Source organism: Microtus oregoni, unplaced genomic scaffold, assembly GCF_018167655.1.
Source record: "Microtus oregoni isolate MIOR12 unplaced genomic scaffold, Mior012 000056F_ref0000123, whole genome shotgun sequence".
Lineage (NCBI taxonomy): Eukaryota > Metazoa > Chordata > Mammalia > Rodentia > Cricetidae > Microtus > Microtus oregoni.
In genome coordinates this window covers 9,204,364-9,214,526 of record NW_024543832.1, presented here as the reverse complement: position 1 = coordinate 9,214,526, position 10,163 = coordinate 9,204,364, and positions in this window count along the sequence as shown.

The window sequence follows — 10,163 nt, the reverse complement described above, 5'->3', positions numbered from 1 at the left end:
CAAAGCAATTGGCAAACCTTCAGAGGTAGTAATGGCCCTGTCTTTAAAATGGTTAACTGAGAAAATGGGTTAAACAATGGCCTGTAACAGAAGAAAAGCTGCAGGCTTTAGAACAGCTAGATGCTCACCATATTAAAGAATATATCAGTCCTTGGAATTATCCTGTATTTGTTGTTAAAAAAAAAATCTGGAAAATGGAGAATGGTGAAAGATCTTAGAGCTATCAACAAGATTATTCAACCTATGGGCCCTCTACAATCTAGAATTCCTCTGCCTTCTCTGTTACCAAAAGCATGGCCTCTCATTGTTATTGATTTAAGAGATTGTTTCTTCAATATACCTTTACAATAAAAGGATAGAGAAAAATTTGTCTTCACAGTTCCTACTTATAATAATTCTCAACCTACTAGGAGATACCACTGGACCATCCTCCCACAGGGAATGCTCACTAGCCCCACCCTGTGCCAATACTTTGTCAGTCAGCCACTGGAAATAATATGTAAGCAATTTCCTAAGTCTATAATCTACCATTACATGAATGACATTTTGTTATCTGATTCAAATGCAGATACTTTAGAAATAATGTTTGAAAAAGTAAAGAAAGTTTTGCCTAAATGGGGATTACAAATTGCTCCTGAAAAGATTCAAAGAGGAGATTCTGTTAATTATCTAGGCTACAGAATAGGTTTACAGAAAATTATAACACAAAAAGGCATAAATTAGGGGAAACCAGTTGCGGACGCTTAATGACTTTCCAAGATTGTTAGGAGACATTGCCAGTCTATGACCAGCTTGGGATAACACCTGATCTAATAATTCATTTAAACAAAACCTTAGATGGTGATAAAGACTTGAATAGTCCCAGAGAATTAACAGCTGAAGCAGAAAAGGTATTGACAACTGTTAGGGAGAAATTACAGGAGGCACATGTGGATAGAGTGAATCTAAATCTTAATTGTATTCTAGTCATATTGCTTAAAGAATTTCTCCTACAGGAATTTTAATACAGAGGAATAATATATTAAAATGGATATTTTTACCACATAAACAAAATAAAAAATTAAAAACTTATGTGGAAAAAGTCTCGGAATTAATTATAAAAGGTAAATTGAGACTTTGTCAATTAGTATTATAATGCCTTTTACTACTGATGAAATAAAAAAAATATGGGAAGACAATGAACTAAGGCAAAGAGCTTGTGCTAATTTTGGGGGAGAAATTAATAGCAATTATCCCAAAAGTGATAGACTCAACCTTTTAAAGAGAACTTCTTGGATTCTTCCCTGAATTGTACATGATGCACCAATAACTGGACTCCGTACATTTTATACTGATGCAGATAAATCAGGGAAGGAAGGCTACAAATCGAAAGAATTAAGTAAGGTGGAACAAAGCCCTTATAATTCTGTGCAGAAGGCAGAATTATGTGTTATTCTCATGGTACTAAGGGATTTTAAAGAACCTCTCAATATAGTTACTAATTCACAGTATGCAAAAGAATTGTCTTGCATATTGAAACTACTGAATTTATACCAGATGATGCAGAATTGACTTCATTATTTATCCAGGTGCAAGAAATAAGCAGGAATAGGCTTTGTCCTATATACATAACACACATCTGATCCCATATGGCTCTACCAGGTCCTCTAGCACAAGGTAATGCAGAAATTGATCAATTATTGATTTGAAGTGTGTTTCAGGCCTCAGAATTTCATAAAAAACATCATGTCAATAGCAAAGGTTTAAAGAAAAAGTTTTCTATTACATGGCAACATGCTAAGGAGATTATAAAGAAATGTCCTCTTGCTCTTTCTATAACCAAACACCACTACCTGCAGGGACTAACCCAAAGGGTACTCAAAGAAATGAGATTTGGCAAATGGATGTGTTCCACTTTACAGAATTTGGAAAATTAAAATACATGCACCATACCATAGACATGTATTCAGGCTTTCAATGGGCAAGTGCTTTAAGCTCAGAAAAGGCTGACTCAGTTATCACACATCTATTAGAAGTTATGGCATCATGGTATACCTGCACAAATAAAGACAGACAATGGTTCAACATATATATGTATGAAAATAAAATTTTTTGACCTTCAGCTCCGGCGCCAGGCTTCCTGTGCGCTCCTGGATACCTCCCCCCCTTGCTCCATTCATCCTGTTGGCCCTGGATCATTGGGCTACTGGCGGCCCTGTTTAGTTGCTGGGGAATCCCAACAGGACAGGGGAGTGTGTGCTATCCAGGGGTGGACTGTCCCGGAAGAGAGCACAAACCCCCATCCCCCAGCTCCTTCTGCAGGGCTGTCTTTCTTTTGCACGACCCAGCCCCCCCCCAGCACCCCTCCCCAACCCTGCCCTGCTGTATGCTAGGACCAGTGCTCAAGAACAATCTTAAGCTCCTACACTAAGGCTACCCACCCAGAGCGGTAAGTGCCTGCCTACCGGGCAGGCCTCAGGGTCCCCTGTAAGGGAGCCCGGGCACCTTCAGCTCCAGCGCCAGGCTTCCTGCGCGCTCCTGGATACCGCGCCCCCGCCTTGCTCCATTCCTCCTTTTGGCCCTGGATCATTGGACTACCGGCGGCCCTGTTTAGTTGCTGAGGAATCCCATCAGGACGGGAACGGTTCCTGCTTCTACACTGAAGAGATACACCCAGAGAGTCAATCACAGCAAAGACTGGACCAAGACACCAGGCCTCTCCTGGCTCCATTTGAAGGAAGAGATGGGAAGGCGCCAATGCAGGAACTCCTCCAACAACCTAAAAGGCAACATGACACCACCAGAACCCAGGGATCCCGAAATAAGAAGAATTGTACACCCTACTCCTGAAGAAATAGAAGAAATCGACGCAAAAGTGAACTATATGAAAATAATAGAGGACCTTAAACAGGAGGTGAAAAACTGCCATAAACAATTAGAGATTACAAACAAAAAGGTAGAGGAAATGAATAAATCGCTCAAAGACACGCAAGAAAACCAAGAGAAACAAGAAAAAGCAATCAAACAGGTTAGGGAAGTGGATCAAGACATGAGAATGAAATGGAAGCAATGAAGAAAGCACAAACCGAGGGAAGAATGGAAATGGAAAATCAGGGTAAACGAACAGGAACTACAGAGACAAGTACTAACAACAGATTACAAGAGATAGAAGAAAGAATGACAGACACTGAAGATACCATAGAGAAAATAAACACACTGATCAAAGAAAACAGCAAAACCAACAAATTCTCATCACAAAACATTCAGGAAATCTGGGACACAATAAAAAGACCAAACGTAAGAATAATTGGAGTAGAAGAAAGAGAAGAAGTGCAGCTCAACGGTACAGAAAATATATTTAATAAAATTATAGAAGAAAACTTTCCCAACCTCAAGAAAGATGTACCTATGAAGGTTCAAGAAGCATACAGAACACCGAATAGGCTGGATCAAAAAAAAACATCCCCTCGCCATATAATAATCAAAACACAAAATATACAGAATAAAGAAAGAATATTAAGAGCCGCAAAGGAAAAAGGCCAAGTTACTTATAAAGGTAAACCTATCAGACTTACACCTGACTTCTCTATGGAAACCATGAAAGCCAGAAGGTCCTGGATAGAGGTACTGCAAAAACTAAGAGATCATGGATGAAAGCCCAGACTACTATATCCAGGCAAGCTTTCGTTCACTATAAACGGAGAAAACAAAATTTTCCAGGATAAAAACAAATTTAAACAATATGTAGCCACAAATCCAGCCTTACAGAAAATAATAGAAGGAAAATCACTAACCAAGGAGTCCAACAATGCCCACAATAACTCAGTCATCTAGAGACCTTTCACCAGCGCAACTCAAAGAAGGGAAACACACAAACCCTACTACTAAAAAAGTGACCGGAGTTAACAACCACTGGTCATTAATGTCACTTAATGTTAATGGGCTCAACTCACCTATAAAAAGGCACAGGCTAAGAGATTGGATACGAAAACAGGATCCAACATTCTGCTGTTTACAAGAAACACACCTCAACCACAAAGACAGGCACCTACTCAGAGTAAAGGGCTGAGAAAAGGCTTATCAAGCAAATGGACCTAAGAAACAAGCAGGTGTGGCCATACTAATTTCTAACAAAGTTGACTTCAAACTTAAATCAATCAAAAGAGATGGAGAGGGACATTTTATACTCATAACAGGAACAATTCATCAGGATGAAGTCTCAATCCTGAATATCTACGCCCCTAATATAAAAGCGCCCACGTACGTAAAAGAAACATTACTAAAACTCAAGAGAGCCATCAAACCACACACACTAATAGTAGGAGACTTCAACACTCCTCTCTCACCAATGGACAGGTCAATCAAACAGAAACCTAACAGAGAAATTAGAGAATTAATGGAGGTAATGAAGCAAATGGACTTAACAGACATCTATAGATTATTCCACCCAAATAGGAGAGAATATACCTTCTTCTCTGCAGCTCATGGAACCTTCTCAAAAATTGAAAACATACTCGGTAACAAAGCTAACTTACACAGCTACAAAAAAATATTAGCAACCACCTGAGTCTTATCAGATCACCATGGATTAAAGTTAGAATTCAACAACAATGCTACCCCCAGAAAGCCTACAAACACATGGAAACTGAACAGTCAACTACTGAACCATACCTGGATTAAGGAAGAAATAAAGAAAGAAATTAAAGTCTTCTGGAATTCAACAAAAATAAAGAAACAACATACTCGAACTTATGGGACACTATGAAAGCAGTCCTAAGAGGAAAGTTCATCGCACTAAGTGCCCACTTAAAGAAAACAGAGAAAGCACATATTGGAGACTTAACAGCCCACCTGAAAGCTCTAGAAAAAAAAGAAGCAGACTCACCTAGGAGGAGTAGAAGACTGGAAATAATCAAACTGAGGGCAGAAATCAAAAAAATAGAAACACAGAAAACAATCCAAAGAATCAATGAAACAGAAAGCTGGTTCCTGGAGAAAATCAACAAGATTGATAAACCCCTATCCAAACTAATCAAACGGCAGAGAAAGAATACGCAAATTAATAAGATCAGAAATGAAAAGGGGGACATAACCACAGACACAGAGGAAATTCAGAGAATCATTAGATCATATTACAAAAGCCTGTATAACACAAAACTGGAAAATGTAAAAGAAATGGACACTTTTTTAGATAAATACCATATACCAAAGTTACACCAGGACCAGGTGAACAATCTAAACAGACCTGTTGGTCGCGAAGAATTAGAAGCTGTTATCAAAAACCTCCCTACCAAAAAAAGCCCAGGACCAGATGGTTTCAATGCGGAATTCTACCAGAACTTCCAAGAAGACCTAATACCTATACTCCTTAATGTATTCCACAATATAGAAACAGAAGGGTCATTACCTAATTCCTTTTATGAAGCTACAGTTACTCTGATACCAAAACCACACAAAGACTCAACCAGGAAAGAGAATTACAGGCCAATCTAACTCATGAACATCGACGCAAAATCCTCAACAAAATACTGGCAAACCGAATCCAAGAACATATTAGAAAAATTATACATTATGATCAAGTAGGCTTCATTCCTGAGATGCAGGACTGGTTCAACATACGAAAATCTATCAATGTAATCCAGCATATAAATAAACTGAAAGAAAAAAACCATATGATCATCTCATTAGATGCTGAAAAAGCATTCGACAAAATTCAACATCCATTTATGTTAAAAGTATTGGAGAGATTAGGGATACAAGGGTCATACCTAAATATAATAAAAGCTATATACAGCAAGCCGACAGCTAACATCAAATTAAACGGAGAGAAACTCAAAGCCATCACGCTTAACTCAGGAACACGACAAGGCTGTCCACTCTCGCCATACCTCTTCAATAATGTGCTTGAAGTTCTAGCAATAGCAATAAGACAACATAATGGGATCAAGGGGATTCGAATTGGAAAGGAAGAAGTTAAACTTTCGTTATTCGCAGATGATATGATAGTGTACTTAAGCGACCCCCAAAACTCCACCAAAGAACTTTTACAGCTGATAAACAGCTTTAGTAATGTGGCAGGATACAAGATCAACTCCAAAAAATCAGTCACCCTCTTATACACAAAGGAGAAATCAGAGAAGCTTCACCATTCACGATAGCCACAAACAGCATGAAATATCTTGGGGTAAATCTAACCAAGGAAGTGAAAGATCTATTTGACAAGAACTTTAAGGTGTTGAAAAAAGAAATTGAAGAGGATACCAAAAAATGGATGGACCTCCCTTGCTCTTGGATTGGGAGGATCAACACAGTAAAAATGGCAATTCTACCTAAGGCAATTTATAGATTCAATGCAATCCCCATCAAGATCCCATCAAAATTCTTCACTGATCTGGAAAGGACAATAATCAACTTTATATGGAAAAAACAAAAAACCCAGGATAGCCAAACAATCCTATACAATAAAGGATCTTCTGGAGGCATTACCATCCCTGACTTCAAACTCTATTACAGAGCTACAGTAATGAAAACAGTGTGATACTGGCATAAAAACAGAGAAGTCAACCAATGGAATCGTATAGAAGACCCGGATTTTAACCCACAAACCTATGAACACCTCATTTTTGATAAAGGAGCTAAAAGTATACAATGGAAGAAAGAAAGCATCTTCAACAAATGGTGCTGGCACAACTGGATGTCAACCTGTAGAAGAATGAAAATAGACCCATATCTATCACCGTGCACAAAACTCAAGTCCAAATGGATTAAAGACCTCAATATCAGCCTGAACACACTGAACCTGATAGAAGAGAAAGTGGGAAATACCCTACAACAGATGGGCACAGGAGATCGCTTCCTATGTATAACCCCAGAAGCACAGACATTAAGGGCAACATTGAATAAATGGGACCTACTAAAACTGAGAAGCTTCTGTAAAGCAAGGGACACTGTCACTAAGACACAAAGGCAACCTACTGACTGGGAGAAGATCTTCACCAACCCCGCAACAGACAAAGGTCTGATCTCCAAAATATATAGAGAACTCAAGAAACTAGAGTTTAAAATGCTAATCAACCCAATTAAAAAATGGGGCACTGAACTGAACAGAAAATTCTCAACAGAAGAAGTTCAAATGGCCAAAAGACACTTAAGGTCGTGCTCAACTTCCTTAGCAATCAGGGAAATGCAAATCAAAACAACTTTGAGATATCATCTTACACCTGTCAGAATGGCTAAAGTCAAAAACACCAAGGATAGCCTTTGCTGGAGAGGCTATGGAGGAAGGGGTACCCTCATCCATTGCTGGTGGGAATGCAATCTTGTGCAACCACTTTGGAAGTCAGTGTTTCGGTTTCTCAGGAAATTCGGGATCAACCTACCCCTGGACCCAGCATTACCACTCTTGGGAATATACCCAAGAGATGCCCTATCATATGACAAAAGCATTTGTTCAACTATGTTCATAGCAGTATTATTTGTAATAGCCAGAACCTGTAAACAACCTAGATGCCCTTCAATGGAAGAATGGATGAAGAAAGTATGGAATATATACACATGTATATACTATGCTGCGGTAAAAAACAATGACTTCTCGAACTTTGCATGCAAATGGATGGAAATAGAAAACACTATCCTGAGTGAGGTATCCCAGACCCAAAAAGATGAACATGGGATGTACTCACTCATAATTGGTTTCTAGCCATAAATAAGGGTCACGGAGTCTCCAATAGGTGAATCTAAAGAAGCTAAGTAAGAAGGGGAACCCTAGGAAAAACATATAGTTATCCTCTTGGCTAAGGGAAGTAGACAAAATTGCCGGGGAGAAAATTGGGATCATGGGGGTGGGGTGGGTTGGGGGTAAGGGGAGATGGGGAAAAAAAAGTTAGAATGGAAGGAGGTCGGGCCTTGGGAAAACAGGAGGATTGGGATAAAGGAAGGTTGGACAGGGGAGCACGGATCCACAATTCTTAGTTAAGGGAGCCACTTTAGGGTTGGCAAGAGACCTGACCCTAGTGGGGCCCCCAGGTGCCCAAGCCGAGGTCCCCAGTTAGTTCCTTGGGCAGCTGAGGATAGGGAACCTGAAATGACCCTATCCTAGAGCAATACTGACGAATATCTTGCATATCATCATAGAACCTTCATCTGGTGATGGATGGAGATAGAGACAGAGACCCACACTGGAGCACTGGACTGAGCTCCCAAGGTCCCAATGAGGAGCAGAAGGAGGGAGAACATGAGCAAAGAAGTTGGGACCACGAGGGGTGCACCCACCCACTGAGACAGTGGAGCTGATCTATTGGGAGCTCACCAAGGTCAGCTGGACTGTGACTGAAAAAGCATGGGATAAAACTGGACTCTCTGAACATGGCGAACAATGGGGGCTGATGAGATGCAAAGGACAATGGCACGGGGTTTTGATCCTACGAAATGTGATGGCTTAGTGGGAGCCTAGCCAGTTTGGATGTTCACCTTCCTAGATATGGACGGAGGGGGGAGGTCCTAGGACTTACCACAGGGCAGAAAACCCTGACTGCTCTTTGGACTGGAGAGGGAGGGGGAGAGGAGTGGGGGGAGCGGGAGAAGGGTGGGAGGAGGGGGCCTAGGGTGGGAGGAGGGGGAGGGAAATGGGAGGCTGGGAGGAGGTGGAAACTTGTTTTTTTTTTCTCCTTTTCTCAATAAAAAAAAGAAGAAAAAAAGAAAAGAAAATTTTTTATGTATTATAATATAAAGCATATTATAGGTATACCAAATAATCTTACAGGTCAGAGAGTTATAGAAAGGTCAAATTGAACTATAAAGGATATGCTAAACAAACAGAAAGGGACGGAAAATACCCCCAGAAATAGATTATTAACCTTGAAATTTTTTAATGCTAATGAGAAAGGAACAACAGCAACAGAGAGACATTGGATATGGAAAAAAACTCTGAATTGAATCAACCAGTATATTTCAAAGATGTGTTGACCTCACAATGGAAACCAGATGTGCTATGTAAGGGAAGGGGTTTTGCTCGTTTCCACAGAAGAAAAACTATGGATACCATCAAAACTAATAAAGATTTGCTTTGAAAAAGAGAAACCTTTTGAAAAAGAGAAATGACAGCTCATCTACAATGGTGACAACCATACAGGTGGTAAGGAAACCACATAGGGTTGGGCAGGGTTCTGCTCGTCTTTACAAGAAAATTCACATCTTCAAAAATTCAGGAGACCCTGGATGTTTGGATGCTGACAAAGGAAAAATAACTATTCACTAAGGATCATCGAGAAAAAGGAATATGACTTATGAGGACAGCTGATCAAAATAAATACATTTAAATATATATTTATGAAATATAGAGCTGGCTTTGGAGTTGGACAATGGCTCTGTACTTCTCTAAATCCAAGTGTGTTGTTAAAAGGAACATTAAGAGTTTCTGTCTCATGTCAGGAGCCATCTGGTATGGGACAGAAGGAAAACTGGACTGAATGCTGGGAGAAAGGAGGTGGAGTCAGGGAGAAGCCATGGGGCCACCACCAGAGACAGACATGCTGAAACTTTGCTGGTAGGCCATGACCTCGTGGTGATGCACAGATTAATGAAGATGGGTTAAGATGTAAGAATTAGTCAATAAGAAGCTAGAGCTATTGGTCAAACAGTGTTGCAAATAATATGGTTTCTGTGTGATTATTTCAGGGCTGTGCAGCCCAGGAACAAACAAGCAGGCCTCCTTACAAGGAAGAGAGGAAGGGAGGGAAGGAAGGATGAAAGAACATACAAACAAACAAATGAAAACACAGCAATGCTAAGAGAGCTTGCTCTCAAGCATGAGAACCCGTGTTCAAATCCCCACCATCCATGTAACAGCCTGGCACAGATGCATGTGCCTGGAACTCCAGCACTGAACGGTAGACACGGGTAGATCTGAATAGTCTGATGGCCCAGGTAGCCAAAACAGCAAGCTTCGGGTTCAGCGAGAGACACTAAAGCAGGGGAGGATGTCCACACCCTTCTCTGGCTTCTTCTTCTTCACTCATCATGTGTCACACATACAGCTGCATGTCCAGCTGCACGTATGTCAAACAGCACACACACAAAGTAAGAAATAAACATTTTAAGCCTGGGTAGTTGGTTCAGCAGTTAAGATTCACATAAAGGATCTGAGTTCAGTCCCCACCTCTCAACGGCCTGTAATTCCAGATAAA